Genomic DNA, 18397 nt, shown 5'->3' on the forward strand with positions numbered 1-18397 from the left:
TTCCCTTTTCTCATCTTGCCATCCAAGATGACTTTTGAGCTCTTTGCCAGGGTAGAACTCTGCTTGCAGAGTGAATAATGCTATGTCTCAAATTTCTGGGGTTTTATACAGCTGTTGTCAGAACCTTCTTTAGGCACCTGCCTCAGAATGGTGAGGAACATTGCCTCTCCATAGCTTCAACAAGCTCTGCCATGCTAGTGCTCCTCATCCCAGGAGCACCACCAAATAAAAATACTGTGCCCCAGATCCAAGCAGGGCAATGCAAGAGAATCCTGCCTTATTTCCAGCAAAGAGAGTCCAGCAATTTCTCTCTCATCAGCCATTTGGTCCCCCTGTGATTTGTGGGCCAGGAGCTCCAGAAGTAGCCACTGCAGGAGCAGCTATAGCCACCATTTCCACCACCTTAGGGGCAGAGGCCAGACCATGCTCTTCTTTCACCCAGTTCCAACAGAGTTCCCCCTTTGACCTTTCATTTTTCTCTTTGATGTTTATGAGTTGAGAAGTCTAGAAACTGCCACAGCTGCCAGTGATTCACTCTCTTGAAGTCTGGTCTGGCTGGTATGTGTCACAGATCTATGCTGGCAGGTTCCACATGGGTCTGTGTTCTACTCCCAGCCCAGTGGGATAGACCCTTCCTGTCAGCCTGCCATGCTGCCTTCAGTGGGATATTTGTTTCTCTTTGCCACTTTGTGAGTTCTGTAACACTAAAATTTGTGTAGAGTTATTTTTTACAGGTATTGGAGGTGGTTGGAGCAGGAAATCAAGAAAGTCCCTGCTTTTGCCCTGCAATCTTGGCTCTAACCCCCAACCCTGCTTTTTTTTTATTGTTATTTTCTTCTGTTATATTTTTCTGTCTTCTTTATCATGCTGTTGCCTTGGTTTTTTTTACATTATTTTCTTGCATTCCTCTCATTTCCCTACCCATTTTTTTCTCTACCTCTCTTTATTTTCAAAACCACATTGGAGCTCTTCCGTGATTGAGACCAATTCATATTTTTCTTGGAGCATTTGGATGTAGGGACTTTGATTTTGTCTTCTTCTGAGTGTGTGTTTTGATCTCCCTTAGAAACTTTATATTGTCAGAGTATTTTTTTTCCTGATTTTGTTTTTTGCTCATTTCCCCAGTTTATTATTTGACTTTTAATTCTTTGTTAATAGGGACTTGCTTCCAGGGTGGAAGGCATACTGTCCCAGGCTTAAAAGTTTTTGTGCAGCTGTTTTAGAACTTCTAGTGATTTGAAAGTGAATAAATGTTTAATATTTATATTACTTCATTATCTATGGGGTCTTTTTCACAAGATATGATTTCTTTTAGATTTATTTTGGTTTTTGCTTTGTCTGAGATCATAATTGTTACCCTCCATTTAAAAAAAATTAGTCTTTAGCTGAAACAAAATATATTCTGATTCATCTCCTTACCTTTATTCTGTATGTGTCTCTCTGTTTCAAGTGTTTCCTTATAAACAGCATATTGTAGTATTCAATTTTATGGGTGAATTCATCCCACTCACCTTTACTGGTATGTTTACCATTTACCTTCTTCTTATCTTTTCCTGTTTGCAATATCTCTCTCTCTCTCTCTCTCTCTCTCTCTCTCTCTCTCTCTCCACAAGTATTTTGCTTATGACCACTAACTCTTCCAATAATCCCGCCCTTTATGGTCATTTTTCTACTAGCTTTTGTTCTAGTCTGTGAGTAACCACATGCGCTCTTTTGCATTTTTTTCCTTGCTATACTTTTTTTTTTTACCAAAGTCCCCACTCTCCTGCAGCTGCACGCTGTAGTGTGCTAATACTCTTCTTTACCATCAAACTGGGATCAGAGTCTTTGACCTAGATGCATATTTGGGCAATGCAACAGATCCTGTGACTAATGCCAACAGAATAACCCCTGTAATCTCCTTATGATCAGTTTTACAACCCTCATTATTCTCTGTGGACTGAGAGTTCCTGAAGTCACTGCTGCTGATTCACTCAGCCATTTGGTCCCCCTGTGATTTGTGGGCCAGGAGCTCCAGAAGCAGCCACTGTGGGAGCAGCTATAGCCACCACTTCCACCACCCTAGGGGCAGGGGCCAGACCATGCTCTTCTCTCACCCAGTTCCAACAGAGTTCCTCCACTGACCTTTTACTTTTTCTTTGACGCTTATGAGTTGAGATGTCGAGAAACTGCCACGGCTGCCAGTGATTCACTCTTCTGAAGTCTGGTCTGGCTGGTCTGTGCCGCTGGCATGACCCAAAGACCTGTACTGGCTTACTGGAAATGTGTTCATTCTTGCCTCTATATTTATGATTTCATAACTTATGTCTGCCTCAGAAACAGTTCTCCATGCACACCAAGCAGAAGACTCACAAAATCAAGGCAATCTTAGATTGCAGGATCATCTTCTTCAATTGACAAAAGGAAAAAAAAATGAGGTTAGAGACAATCTTTTTAAAACTGAGTAATAGGTTCATAGTCATGATATTCCATTTTTGCATTATTTCTGAAATAAAGTTAGAAATTTATCAGTAGATAAATATTAGAAAGTAAGAGGTTTGGGGAGCTTTTAGTTTTTTCTTTCTTATTTTGTTGTTTCCATTTGTAGAAAGCATCTGATTCTTTCTCTGTCATTATTTAGCTGTCTAATTGTTGTGCTATTTTTTTTTACTTATGTTTCTCTGGTGGCCTATATCCACCTCTTCTCTTATAATTAGCTATTACTAATTTTTGTGGGCTTTTTAGAAATTAGGATCTAGTGAGACAATATAGTTGTTAATTAATGAGGTATGAGTAAACTGCTTGCGTGTTAAAACATGTACCAAGTAATAAATATTTTTATTCCTAAAGACCTTTTATAAGCCTTACTTTTTCCAGGTAGATTAAGTTGACAATCAGTTGAGTTCCAGGTACTTGAGATGTTAATGTAATTTGTTTACTTATGACAAAACAGGTTATCAATACAACGTGAAGGAAAATAAAAGCAAATTGAGCTCCAATTTTGAAGAACTCAGTCTTTAATCCAATTCACAGAATGATAGAATCACCAGTGCTAGGGATTTCAAGGATAGTCTACTCCCTGCCAGGACAATTGATTCCTAATCACATCCTCCACACTTGAAGACTTCCAGAGGTGTTAACTTCAAAATCAACAGCGCCAGTCTACTTTGCGTAACCCTAAGATTTAAGATGCTTCTCTTTTTATCAAACCAATGGTTTCCACTTTGAAACTTGCAATCTTTGGTTCTACATTGAATACTCTGTGAACAAGTAGAACAAATTCTATCACTCTTCTAAATAATGGTGCTTCAAATATTTGAAGAACACCATCAAATTCAGCTTAACTGTTCTCCAGGCCAGATATCTCCAGAGCCTTAAAATATATGTTAGGTGCCATGTTTGGCTATGCACACAACTTTGCCTCATAGAATATAATCCTTTGACACTCAAGTTGGGTGCCCCTTCTTACATGGGACCTATCCTGATTGTCCTAGTTGTTAGTGTCTCTGGTATCATAGTCTTCCATTTTCCCACTCCTGGTACTAGCTTGGCTTGCTTCTGTCAACTTGGATACTTACTTTTCATTATTTCTCTCTTGATGTGATTAATTTATCAAGTCAAAGAATCATTGTTTCTCCATGTTATGCTGTACACTAGAAAGGCAATCTGCTATCCTTTTCATATTCTCCTCTAACTTGTATGGAAACCTAACCTAATTAATATCCTCCCTCACTGCCTATGTTTGGTAAAACCATAGGAGCTAGTTGTTGCAGTGGAAAGACCACTTGTCATGAAGTCAGGAGAAAAACCTGAGTTCAAATCTGACCTCAGACACTTATTAGCTATATTGCCCTGTCCAAGTCACTTTACCTTTATCCAGCTCAGTTTCATCAGTTGTAAAATGGGCTTAATAATAACACATACCCAATGAGATGGTTGTAAGGATAAAACGAGACAATATTTGTGATGTACTTACTATGTGCCTGGCATATAATAGTTGAGTAATAAATGATTGTTCCTTTCCTCTTTCCTCTACCTTTCCCAGCATGAATTTTACATTAATACGTATCTTTCAGTCAATAAACTAACTGGTCACATTGAGAGAGGAGAAATATATCTCACTAATTTTTACTATTTCCAGTTCCTTTTACTCACTTCACCATCCAGCTTTTTTTTTTAACCAAACCACATTCAGGTGACAACTATCAAAAACTCAGAAAAAATTCCCCCCCAAATCTTCTTCAGTTGTTTGTCTTGTTCATTGTCTCCCTCTCTGCTGAACCCACTGATGACATGGTAAAAAACTTCAACACATATGGTAACATTCCAACTATGTACTCTAACTTTGCAACCTAACAATATATTTTTTAAAATGCCTACTTCTCTTCTCCATCTTATTTACACATAGGGATTGCTATACCTTATATTTTGTCATTACTCAAAGTTGTAAGTTTCACTTTCATATTTATGAACTCTTAAATTGCCTTATTTGATCATAATATGTTATCATTACTTCTCTATACATACATTATAATCTCTAAGGTTATTATTTATCCTCACTATGATATCTGTTTTCTCTTTCCTTCAATTTTACTGACTTCTCTGTAATAGCTGTCATCTTGTTCTCATCAGAAGATATGCTCTTTGATCATCAGGGCAGTGTTTTTGCCTTCCTTTTTATTTTTGCACTTAGAATAGTGCCTGGGCAACTAAGTAGTATTTAATAAATGCTTGTTGATTGATTGAAGTGGAACTTAATTTCTAGGACTTTCCTAACAAACTTTTATTGCTAACTTCTCTGAAAATTATTTTTACCCCATTTGTTCAATGATTATATGATTATGTGGTGAGGGTGGGGAAGAGGAGGTAAGATGTAGTTCTTCTCACTGTAGTTTGCTGTGTGATTCAAATCTTCCCAATTCTTGCTATTTTCTATATTTTCCTCCATCATCAAGCAATACTTCACCAGCTACATTTAATTTGTAGTTAGTGAAGTTCCACAGAAAACCCCTAGAACAAAAGGGAAGTGTGTTAATTCATTTTCTGTATCATTTTATAAAGAAACCCAACTTCTTTTCCCTTCTCAATCTTCTGTTCTCTCCTTGAACTACTTATCAGAAGTTATCTACTCATCTCTAGTCATTTTGCTAGGCTACCATCTTCTATCTGAATTGTTAATGATTGCTTTTAATCCTCCTTTCTGACAATGATAACCCAGAGTCAGTCTGGTTTAAACATTAAATCTGTTATGAAGATGATTGCCAAGAGAAATAGAGAAAACATTGCATTTTATGAGAAGCAGTTGTGGATAGGATGAATGAAGCATTGGATCCTGGCTGCCTAGTTAAGTCTATCTAGCATATTCTTCATAACAATGTCCAGTGACTCTGGTTTATGCAAGAGATAAGAAATTATGTTAACTTTAGTCAAATTGTTACAAATTGATAGGATATTTTTTTTCATGGAGTTGGAACTTAAACTGTAAGCTTTCAAGAATGTGATCATCAGTCTCAAAAACAGAAAGATAACCCACAATATTCTTGAAAAATGTTTATTTTGAATGTATTTTAGATGTCAATAACTATCTTGATAAGACATGTAGTGCTAGATAAAATGCACTGATGGTAAATATGGACATATATAATTATGTATGAAATTTGGAGATCATAAAACTTTAGAGCACTAGAATTCATTAATAGCAAATTCTATGAGTTATATTTCAATTGATTTTTCAAACTCTTATTGGTATCTAATTACAAACTCCCTCATGAAATATTTTATAATATTGTCTTGCATTGTTATTTAATTACTGAATTGTAATTGTACTTCCCCTGTTTATGAACATTATCTTTCTCCAGAAAATCTCCTTCTTCCTAATTTCCCTGTCAAGGGCACTGCCATTTTCATATGTCTGTGGTCCAAACCCCATAAAATCTTATACCATATAACCAAATAACTTTTATTTATACCTATAAACCATCTTATATGCCATTATTTTGCTCTATTCACAGAGTCACAACTTTATTTCAGACTTTAGTCAAAACTCATCTATATTAATGCATTGGTTTCCTAATTGGTCTCCCTAACATATGCATCTTCCTTCTGCCATTGGTTCTCTATAGCTGTCAGGTGGTTTGTGTGTATGTGTGTGCATGTGTGTGTGTGTGTGCTACTCTAACTATATCATTTATCTTTGCAAAACCTTCAGTAACAGTATCAGCAACAATAGCAATGTTAATAGGTTAAAATATAACAAATTATTTCATTTGGATTTTAAAGCCATTCATATCCTGTTATCAAGCTATCTTTCCAGACTCCTTTGGCTCTCCTCCTGATACACTAGGGGATTATCCAATTATTGCTGGAGGAGAAAAATCCAGCCCCACTGCCTGTTAATGCATTGTGAAGTTTTTCCTCAGACTTATCAGATTGGGAAAATATGTCAGAAAAAGTAAATAAACAATGTTGCATTCCCTATAGACTAGACAGACTGAAGGAATGTTGCACCTTTGAATAGGTAAAACCATTATGGAAAAAATTTGGAACTATATCAAAATTATATTAAATAGTACGCTGATTCAAACCATTGATTAAAAAAATTTGAGAGATTAAAGAAGAAAAATTTCACATGAGCAAAATTATTTATTATAGCTCTTTTTTATCCCCAAAATAATGAAATTGATGGAATATAAAATGGTGGAGAGAAGTCAGGAAGTGTCTGAACTCCCCTAAGTTTCCTTAAGAAACAACACAACAATCTTCTAAATGAATTTTGGAGTGACAGAACCTACAAAAAGATGGGGTGAAAAATTTTTCTAGCTTAAAATAACTTAGGAAGACTTCTGCAAAAGTGTATCTCACTTGGGCAAAAGGGGAGAACAGTCTAGTACAGTGTCTGTGCAAGCTAATGTGAGGCTCTCAACCACATCACAGTTCAACAGCTGAGGCTCCTTGGTCCTGGCCCAGAAGAACAGTGTCAGAAGAAGAGTGAGGCCTCCAGCCCCAGCACAGAAGGCAAGTTTTCAGCTCCATAAACCAGTCAAAAACAGGTACAACTACACCAGGTCACCATAATGCAGTGAAAAAGTCACAAACAACCGAGGCCCCAATGCACAAAGTTAGTGACCAGACATATAGTCCCAAGCACAAGAAGATTCAGAAAGTGCCCACCATGCTCCAGGAGAAGAACTCAACTTTTAAAGCCATGAAATATGCCAAAAATGAGCAAACAAACATACAAAAATGAACCTTTACCATAGAAAATTACTGTGGTGAGAGTGAAAATCAAAACAGAAACTCAGAAGTATACAATATTGTGGATAGACCTACATGTGAAACCTCAAAGGGGAAAATGAATTGGTCTCAATCACAAAAAAGCCTTCTTGAAAGAGCTCAAAAAGGATTTCAACAGTCAAATATTAGAGTTAGAAGAAAAAATGGTAAAAGAAATGAATGGAATGCCAGAGAGTTTAGAACAGTAAGGACAAAAATTGACTGAAAAAAAGAATTCCTTAAAACATACAACTGGCCAAATGGGGAAAAAAAAATCCACTGAGGAAAACAACTTCTTAAAAAGTAGAATTGGAAAAGGAGGTACAAAAGCTAACTGGTGAAAATAAATCTTTAAAAATTAAAATTGAAAAATGAAAGCAAATGACACGAGGAAGCATCAAGAACCAGTCAAACAAAATCAAAAGGATGAAAAAAAATAAAAGAAAATATAAAATACCTCATTGGAAAAACAACTGAGCTGGAAAGTAGATCCAGGAGAGATAAGTTAAGAATTATTGGACTATCTGAACACCATGATTAAAAAAATAAGAGCCTGTAGAGCACCTTGCAAAGAATTATCAAGGAAAATTGCTCCGATGTCTTAGAACCAGAAAGTAAAACAGTAATTAAAGGATCCACTTATCACCTCCTGAGAGAGATCCCAAAATGAAACCATCAAGGAATATTATAGACCAATTCCAAAATTATCAAGTCAAGTTGAAAATACTTCAAACTCCCAGAAGGAAACAATTTAAATATCATGGATTCACAGTCAGAATTACACAGGATTTAGTAGTTTATATGCTAAAGAATTGGAGGTCTTGAAATATTGTATTCTGGAAGGCAAAGGAGCTTGGATTATAACCAAGAATCAAGTACCCAGAAAAATTGAGAATAAACTTTCAAGGAAAAAAGATGGTTATTAAATAAAATAGGACACTTTCAATCATTACTGATGGAAAGAGTAGAGCTGAACAGAAAATTTGATGTTCAAATATGACATAGAAGAATAAAAATATAAACAGGAAAGAAAAAAATGTTATTCTATACAGTTAAAGTGTTTATACCACTACATGGGAAGATACTTGTAAATTTTGAGAACGTCATCTTTATTCGGGTAGCTAAATGGAGTTTACATAGAAAGATTGTGTGGCTATGAGTTAACATTGATATGATGATATTAAAATAATATTGGAGTAAAAAAGGATTGTACTGAGAGAAAAAGAAAGGAGGGAGGCAGTGGAGGGTAAATTATAGCACACAAGAGACACAAAGGGCCTATTACAATAGAGGGAAAGAAAGAACGGTGGTGAGCTTTATGTGAACCTTACTTTCATCAGATTTGGTTCAAAGAAGAAATAAAATACACATGTAATTGGGTATAGAAATCTATCTTACCCTATAGGGCAACAGGAGGAAAATGGGGAAAGAAAAGGGAGTGAGTGAATAGAAGAGATGGCAGATAGAGAGAGATGGTGGCCATAAGTAAAATATATGTGAGGTGGGAAAGGGTGAAAGTAGAGAGAAAGGGATAAACAAGGGGGAAATTTGGATGGAGAGAAAGAGACAGTAAGCAATCATAACTGTAAATGTAAATAGGATGAACACACCCATAAAATGGAAACAGTTGAGTGGATTAAAAGTCATAATCCTACAATATGTTGTTTACAAAAAATGCATTTGAAGCAAGAGATACACAGTGAGTAAAGGAAAAAGACTAAAGCAGTATATATTATGCTTCAGCTGAAGTAAAAAAAAAGCAGGGGTAGCAATCCTGACCCCCAAAATTCATGCAAGTAAACAAGAGAAGGAAGGAAACTACATCTTTCTAAGTGGTATAATAGACAGCAAAATAATATCAATACTAAACATATTTACATCATGTGGTATAGCATCCATATTCTTTGGAGATAAGTTAATTGTGTTATAGAAAGAGACAGCAAAACTGTAGTAGTGTGGGATCTCAACCTCCCTATTTCAAAAGCTAGATAAATATAACCATAAAATAAACCAGAAAGAAGATAAGGAGGTGAATAGAATTTTAGAAATCTTAGATATGTTTGGGCTCTGAAGAAAATTGAATGGGAATAGAAAGGCACATACCTTAATTTTCTCAGCAGTACATGGCAGCTACATAAAAAATGTTTCATATTTTTGGGCATAAAAATCTTACAATCCATTGTAGGAAGGCAGAAATATTAAATGTATCCTTTTCAGGTCATGATGCAAAAAATATGTGTGAAAAAGGGCCATGAAAAGAAAGACTAAAAATTAATTGGAAACTAAATAATCTAATACTAAAGAATGAGTAGATCTACCAAAAAAAATTATATTAAAAAAATCAAGGAGTTCATCAAAGAAAACAACAATAATGAAACAACATACCAAAATGTATGGGATGAAGTCAAAGCTTTTCATAGGGGAAATTTTATGTCTCTAAATTCTTACATGAATAAAATAAAGAGATCCATGAGTTGTTCGTGCAACTAAAATGTTAGAAAAAGAATAAATTAAAAATCTCCAATTAAATACCAAATTAGAAATCCTGAAAATCAAATGCTTAGTAAAATAGAAAATATGAAAACTATCAAATTAATAACTAAAAACACAATAGATAAGCCCTTGATGAATTTCATTAAAAAATGAAGAAAGTGAAATTATCAGTGTCAAAAATGAAAAAGGTGAAGTCACTACCAATAAAGAAGAATAGATATATAAAAATAGGAGCCATTTTTCCTCACTTTATATCAACAAATTTGCTAATTTAAATGAAATGGGTTAATGTTTACAAATATTTATATTGCCCAGATGAACAGAAATAGGAAATATGTAAATAACCCCATTTTAGAAAAAGAAATCACACAAGTCATCAATGAACTTCCTAAGAAAAAATTGGCAGTCAGATGGTATTACAAATTAATTCTGCTAAAATTTAAAGAAAATAAATAATTCCAATACTATATAAAAATTGTGAAAAATAGGCAAAGGAGTCCTACCAAATTCTTTTTCAGATATAAATATGGTGCTGATACTTAAACCAGTAAGAGTCAAAGCAGAGAAAGAAAATTATAGACCAATTTTTCTAATGAATATTGATGGCATAATTTTAAATAAAATATTAGCAAGCAGATTACAACTGTCTTCAAGGGGGTGGATAGGGCCAAAGGGAGAAAAAATGAAATTCAATATCTTATAGAAGTAAATTTTGAAAACTATCTTTACATGTAATTGGGGGAAATATTACTAAGTGGAAAAATAATAAGAAACTAATGTGTGCCCATCAATTCTAGAGGGACTGAATAAAAAATGGTATACAAATAAAAACACTCTTGCCAAAATTTGATTTTTAGCTGAGTCATGGAGGGCAGTGTAGTGAGAATTAAAGGGAGTTTATAAGGGGCGGCCAGGTGGCTCAGCGGGTGGGAGCACCGGTTCCAGTGTTGGGACGACGTGGAGATCGAGTCCCGGGCTCAGACACTCGGCACCACACCCAGAAATAACTGGCCGGGTAACCTTGAGCAAGTTACTTAACCCCAATTGCTTAAAAAAATAAAAAATAAAAAAGGGAGTTTATAAGGGTGAATATTGATGCATGGCAGAGATTTGGGGTGGATTCTCTAATAGCATTTCTTTTTAGCTACTTCAATTCTGCTTTGCTCATAGAGCACAGCACCTTCTCTGATGTGGCCACACCTCATAGAGTGGTCCTGTTTCATTGTTTCCCATGTCACACAATAAATTCCAATGTTCTTAAGAGGGACTTTGAGTGTCCTTGTATTCTTCTGACTACCATGTGAGTGTTTGCCCTATGTGAGTTCTCTATAAAATACTATTTTTTGTCAGGATTAAGTTTTGCAATTGAGCAATGTGGCCAGCCCATTCGAGTTTGAATGTTTGGAAGTATAATTCAAGAAAGTACTTAAGTATCTTCTACCTTATCCTACCAAGTGATCTTCAGAATCTTCCCAAGACAATTCAAATGGAAGCAGTTCAGTTTCCTGGTATGGCACTGATATACTGTTCAGATTTCACAAGCATACAACTATTAGGTCAGCAGAATGGCACTGTAAAACTTTAGTCTGAGAAATAGCAAGAAGGCTAATGTTACTGATTAGTGGTATTTGTGGAGGTAGGTAAAATGTCAGAAGACTGAAAATATATGAATGGTCCAAGTAATAAAGGCTTCAAAACACATGCTAAGTCCTTTGTATTTAATCTTAGAGTTAATAAGAAGTCATTTAAATTTATTGCATGGTGGAGTAGAGTAGCATGGTCAGAACTTTCTTTAAAAAAACTATACATTTTATTCTTAACTTAAGGAATAAAACAAACATTTCTACAATAGTAATGGGGGGATTATTATACTCAAAACTGTAAATCTATCATGCACAATTTGCTATTCCTTTTAAATATATAGAAAGCTATAACTAACATTCTTTTCCCTTCCTTTCTCTCCTCTCACCCAGTGCTAGAGATGGTTACCATTGGATAAAATACATACATCATACACACATACATACATACACACATACAAGCATCCTTACATTGTAAAATCATTGTATACATTATTCTGTTTATGATTTCCATTAATCAAAGTCAGAAAACTTCAAAGGTTGCATCACTTTTCTCTGTATACAGATAGGGTGTTCCTTCATATGTACTTTGTAGTTAATTTGGGTATTTATACTTGTCAAAATGGAGCAGTCCCTCGAAGTTGTTCTGAAGATCACTTTGTAAATAGAGGAGGTGAGTAGAGTGGAGAGAGACTTGAAAATATACTAATCAAAAGACTCTTGGAATAAAACAAGTCTTTGTGTGAATGGGAAGAAAATGGTATGTGTGAGAGATGTTAGAAATGACAGGCCTGGAAAAAAAAAAGATTGGATGTGTGGGATGATTCTGCATGAGAAATTGAGAATAATATCAAGAATGAGGGTATTTACAGAATGGTGTGACCCTTAAAAGTGTTAGAAAATTGTGAGGAGGAAAAGGTTTTTGGAGATAAGATAATCAGTTCTATTTTGTAGATGATAAGCTTGTGATGCCTATGGGGCATACAGCATGATAGGTTGCAGATGTATTTGGTTAGTGACCTTATTTGAAGTTTCCTGGGCAAAGATACTGGAGTGGTACACACACACACACACACACACACACACACACATACACACACACACACACACACACACACTTAAATAACTAATGTAGGAAACAGAGAAGAGACAGGCAACAGGCATTGTGGGCCCCTTGAACAAGACCATTAAAAATGTGGAGTAACTTCTTTTTTTTTTTTTTTGGAGGGGGGAAGGCAGGGCAATTGAGGTTAAGTGACTTGCCCAAGGTCACATGGCTAGTAATTGTTAAGTGTCTGAGACTGGATTTGAACTCCTGTCAGGAGGACAGGGCCGGTGCTCTGTTCACTGCACCACCTAGCTGCCCCAATATGGTGTAACTTCAAGCCCTAATCACGCCTATACCATTTCTCAATTCCTTTTTTTAGTATATAGCTTATGGGGAAGTTTTGTTCATCTGTGGTACACACAATTTTAGAATAGGTGTATATAAATTGAACACTTTTAAACTGTACAGATACCCTTTCAAGGTATCTCTATAATAATTACCAAGGTCCCATAGCTATGTACTTCCTACACTTACCAGAACTTTATATCATCTGACATTCTTTTTGATCTTCCTCCAAAGCCAATTTTCTACCACTGGTTTCCATTAACCAAAGTCAGAGAATCTAGTTATTTGCATCACTTTTAAGTTACTATCCCTTGCTTATGTAGTAGCTAATTATAACATTTCCATTTCCATTCTTTAGGAAAATATTAATGTTGTTTTCATATGTTCTCCCCTACATTATATGTAAGATATACACACACACACACACACACACATATATCCATATGTAAGAAAGATGACATTAGATTTTTAATCATTTAAAAATATATTTTATTTACAAGACAATCAACATGCCTTGATGGGATAAAAATTAACCCCAGAGACACAAGACCTTTCTCTTACTCTTGGTAAGCCATGTGCCAGCTTTGCAACTTAAAATAAAACATTTCTTTTGATCTCATTTTCTTTATCTGTATTATTGGTGAGCTAGAATAAATGATTTCTAAGGTCTCTCTCAATTTGCATACAGTATGGTTCATTTTAAAATTTATTATCCAATATATCATTAAGATATAGTAGTAGGATATGTGGGTAAGTTGAAAATAAATTTTATAGTGAGCATATGCCAAAACTTGGCCTAGGAAAACAAGACATCTTGCCTGGCCTTTTTTATAATGTGAAGACCATTGTTATGAAAATGTATTACTTCAGTCCTTTAGAGAATGAAAAGTGAATTCTCTGAACATAGACTACAAAGGAAATGAGCCTAAACATTTTCACTTTAATGTTTTGATTTCAACTTAGTTGTCAATGGGGTTTACTTAGTTGTCAATGGGGTTTCCCTGGTGGTACTATTTGTATTGCAGAGCAGCCAGAAAAAAACTACTTTCAAGCATATCTTTTTTTTTTAAAGCAATCAGGGTTAAGCAACTTGCTCAAGGTTACAAGGCGAGTTATTTCTGCATGTGGTGCCAAGTATCCGACCCCGGATTTGAACCCCAGGTCATCTTGACACTGGAGCCGGTGCTCTTACTCGCTGAGCCACCTGGCTGCCCCTAAGCAAATGGGCTTAAGTAACTTCCTCAAGGTTACACAGCCAGGTGTTTCTGGGTGGGTGCTAAGTGTCTGAGCCCAGATTCGATCCTCTCTGAGATAACAAGCATATCTTCTCTTAGTTGCAGGCCTAGTTAGCAAGGAAACATCTATTGAGTACCTTTTGTTTGGCAACCGAGGGTTTTGGAGGCTCAAATTAAATAATAGATGTAAAGAATTTTACAAAACTTAAAACACTAAATAAATTCTAGGTATTGTTGTTGTTACTATTAGTAATATATTTATTAGTTTTTTTATGAATTAATTTATTTTTAACCTCCAGTCAAAAGGTATTGTCTAGTGATGACTTTCTTCCTTGAACCTTCTACTGAAAAATTGCAGAGTTCAATGAGTTAAAAAAAAAAAGGATGCATCTGCTGGCAAATATGTTTAACCAAAGCTCTCATTTACCCCTGTAGCAGCAAGCACCCTAACATACCCAGGGTGGCTACCAACACAAGTTTTGAGATCTGCTTTTCTAAAAGAACACAACTCCAAATGGTTTAACAATCTTGCTTTAATCAATGAAACATATCATTTACCCTGTTCAGGGGAAAAGGTCAGCACCCCTAACTTCAGAATATACAGAGCTTACAAGCAAAAATTATAAGAAGACAGAGAAACAAACAGATCAAGCAGACAAGCCTCCAACTGTCCAACCATTACATCCATACCTAATCAGTTACCAGAAAGATGCATCAACATCTGGGTTTTTCAAAGCTGGGGGGCTCTCAATGGCTGCCCAGAGTCTTGTCTGTTCAAATCACAAAACACTTCTCTCTCTCTCTCTTTTTTTTTTTTTTGCTTTTTGGAGGGGAAATGTAGGGCAGTTGGGGTTAAGTGACTTGCCCAAGGTCACATGGCTAGTTTTTGCGTTAAGTGTCTGAGGCTGGATTTGAACTCAGGTCCTCCTGACTTCAGAGCTGGTGCTCTATTCACTGTGCTACCTAGCCACCCCAAAAAAATTTTCAATTTTTTTTTAAGCAATTGGGGTTAAGTAACTTGCTCAAGGTTACACAGCCAGTTATTTCTGGGTGTGGTGCTGAGTGTCTGAGCCTGGGATTCTATCTCCAGGTCATCCCAACACTAGAGCCAGTGCTCTTACTCGCTGAGCCACCTGGCTGCCCCTCACATAACACTTCTCAAAGTGTGCCTCAGAGAATGTCACAACCCTCTTGACCCACTGCCCAATCATAGAGTATTTCCTGAAAAACAAGCCTCTCACCACAGGCCCCAGGTGCACTTATCCTAGGGGCAGGGAAGATCTTAAAAATTTACATTCCTATAGCAACCATGCATTTTTTTTCTATTTGTACCTTTATTTAAGTTTATTCTGCAGTATCAACACATTATTAAATCTAAACAATGAAGAAAGTAATCAAGCTCTTATCTGTAATATTTGTGGTTTCTAAGGTGTAAATGCTCATGCTGAAAATGTAACAATGGGCTTTTCATTACTGTTTGAGCTGACTCTAGCATGCCTCTAACTGCTAGGACCTGGGCTATAAAGTGAGATTACACAGGGAAAAGTAAATAAATTCTTGCTGTTGAGGAATTTATACTCAAACAATGGTGACAACATGTACATATATACTTAAAATCAAAATGTAGAAGATGGTAAATTAGGAACAGTATTATAATTAACACCATATTTGTTATTATGCAAACTATGCTAATGGATTTCATTTTAAATTTATTTTATTATTTATTAATGATAATCTCAATTAAAATGACAAATTGCCCAATAATCCACACAAGAAATCATATAAGTTGATATTAATCTATCTCAACCTTCCTATTTTTACTGCCAATCACTTGACCTCATTATTGAATATGTTTTAAAATTCTACAGTATACTGTAAAGTTAAGCACAAGCAGGTCTCCAGAGGACTACTGCTGTGAATAAGTTTAAGGTTCTGATCTCAGGGACTGCTAGGTGGGGCAGTGAGTAAATCACCAGCCCGGAGTCAGGAAGACACAAGTTCTGTTCCAGCCTCAGACACTTAACACCTCCCCCACACACCCACCCACGCACCCCCCCTCCACACACACACACACAACTAGCCATGTAACATTGGGCAAGTTACTTAACCACAATTGCCCTCCAAAAGGCAAAAAAAAAGGTTCTGATAACATAGTATAGCGAACTCTCTATTTACTCAGCAATAAACTAAAGCAAAACATTCACAGAAACCAAAGTACAGCATTCACAGTGATATAACATAATGACTCATCAGTAAGTTGGGCACATAGTTTTAAAGAAAAGATATCATTCAGTAAGTCCTTAACTCAATTGTCCTTAAGGGATAATCCTTCTTAAGCAACACAAAGTACAAAGGTCAAAGTTTTCCCATCTCTAAGCCACATTGTCTTAACCTCTCAGTCAAAAAGTTTTCTTTCTTCTTGACTGGAGATTAGTTTCCAGTCATCCTTAACTCAGTCGTCCTTAAGGGGTACAAGGTACAAAGTACAAAGTTCTCCTGCCACTAGGCCACAATAAATCATTGTCTTCTCAGTCAGCACTAAGTACCCAAGGAGATGTTTTTTTTTGTCTTGGTGTGAGGCTGGCTCCCAGATTCCATGGTTCCTCTTCCATGTGTCCAGTTCTTGCAGAATCTACCCAACAGATTCACAGACAGGCATCTCTCAGCAACTCATTCAGCTCCTCTTCCAGTGCCTCATTCAGTTCCTTGTCTAACTCCCATTCCATATTGAAGCTCACAGTTTCCAATCCACCTCAAGTCCTTCACATTTTCTGTTTCTGGGAAGACAAGGCCTAACAGAGCCAAAATAACATTCATTCACATTGCTGGCATCATCTCCAATTCACAATCTGCCTGTGAAATCAACACAGACCCACAAAAGTTCTGAGAAGTCAACACAAATCATCACCATAGAAATCAACAGACCCACAAACAAGGTCCAAGATGTCATCAGAAATCATCAGCATAGTCCCAGGACCTCTGAAACCTTCCTCCATGACTTTGGTAAAAAGAAAACAAGAAAATCCTCTTTCAGGGTTTCCAGCAAGGTCCTAGGGCTTCCATACAAAGTATCACAAACACATATCAACAGAAAGAAACAGACAAAAAGAGAGCTGGACACTGCAAGTGTTCAGTTCTCAGTTCTGCTGAGGCCCAGCTTGTGCTCCTTCTTATATATGGTGGTTCTTCTTCCTGTGCCACCCTTCCTGTTGCATAAACAAGTTCCTCCTATCTTAAAACCATAAGGGGATCAAACAAAGTGATAAATGCTTAAGTAGCAGAAACAAGGTGCTAAGTACTTCTTTGCTTTCATTTACATGCACTGAAAAATGTTCACATAGCTCTAAATAAAGCAAATTATTAGTTAATGTGGTATGCCACACTTGTGACTCCTTTAATTACTTTGATAGGCCTAAAATCAGGACAATTTTTCTTTTACCTTAGAATCATTAAAATTTTACTCAGAAAAATGAAAGGAAGCTCTTCCTTTGCCCATCCTAGGTAATCATTCAAAATGGTGAGGTACTCTCTTGATCCTGAAAACCCCACAAAATCATATAAGTCAAGGGGTTCAAATATCCAGTTCCACTTCAAGAACACCCATGAAACAGCCCAAGCTATCAAGGGCATACATATCCAAAAAGCTACCAAGTATTTGAAAGATGTCACATTGAAGAAACAGTGTGTTCCTTTCCGTCGATATAATGGTAGAGTTGGCAGGTGTGTCCAGGCTAAGCAATGGGGTTGGACAGGGTCGGTGGCCCAAAAAGAGTGCTTAATTCTTGCTGCAAATGCCTAAAAATGCATAGAGTAATGCAGAAGTAAAGGGTTTGGATGTGTATTCTCTTGTCATTGAGCATATCCAGGTTAACAAGGAGCCCAAAATGCGATGGCATACTTACAGAGCTCATGGTCGAATTAACCCATACATGAGTTCTCCCTGCCATATTGAGATGATACTTACTGAAAATGAACAAATTGTTCCTAAACCAGAAGAGGAGGTTGCTCAAAAGAAAAATATATCCCAGAAGAAACAAAAGCTTATGGCACAGGAGTAAATATGATATTAGAGTGCAAATAAAAGTGAAATGAAACCATTTGTTACAGTAAAAAAAAAAAAGAAAAATGAAGGGAAGATACTCATGTCAAAAATCTGATCTTCCACTTTCTTTGTTTTTAAAAATGTTCAATAAGAAGTGCTGTTACACACACATGTTCATATAGGAATATAAGTGGCATATATTTATATTTTTTAAATCCAAGTAATAAAATTCTGGAAATTCAATATAGGTTGTACATGTGTAGCTAAGCAAAATATCTCCATAGTGGATATATAGTGGATATATTGTGAAAGACTGATTATATTTCCCTCCATACTAGCCCACTCCCCCACTTGTTCTATTCTCTACTTTGATTCTGTCCTTTTCAAAAGTGGGTGCTTTCCA

The sequence above is a fragment of the Petaurus breviceps genome, unplaced genomic scaffold (assembly GCF_028583685.1).
Source record: "Petaurus breviceps papuanus isolate PSGF00001 unplaced genomic scaffold, PetGlider_PUasm1.0 47, whole genome shotgun sequence".
In the NCBI taxonomy this organism is placed as follows: Eukaryota; Metazoa; Chordata; class Mammalia; order Diprotodontia; family Petauridae; genus Petaurus; species Petaurus breviceps.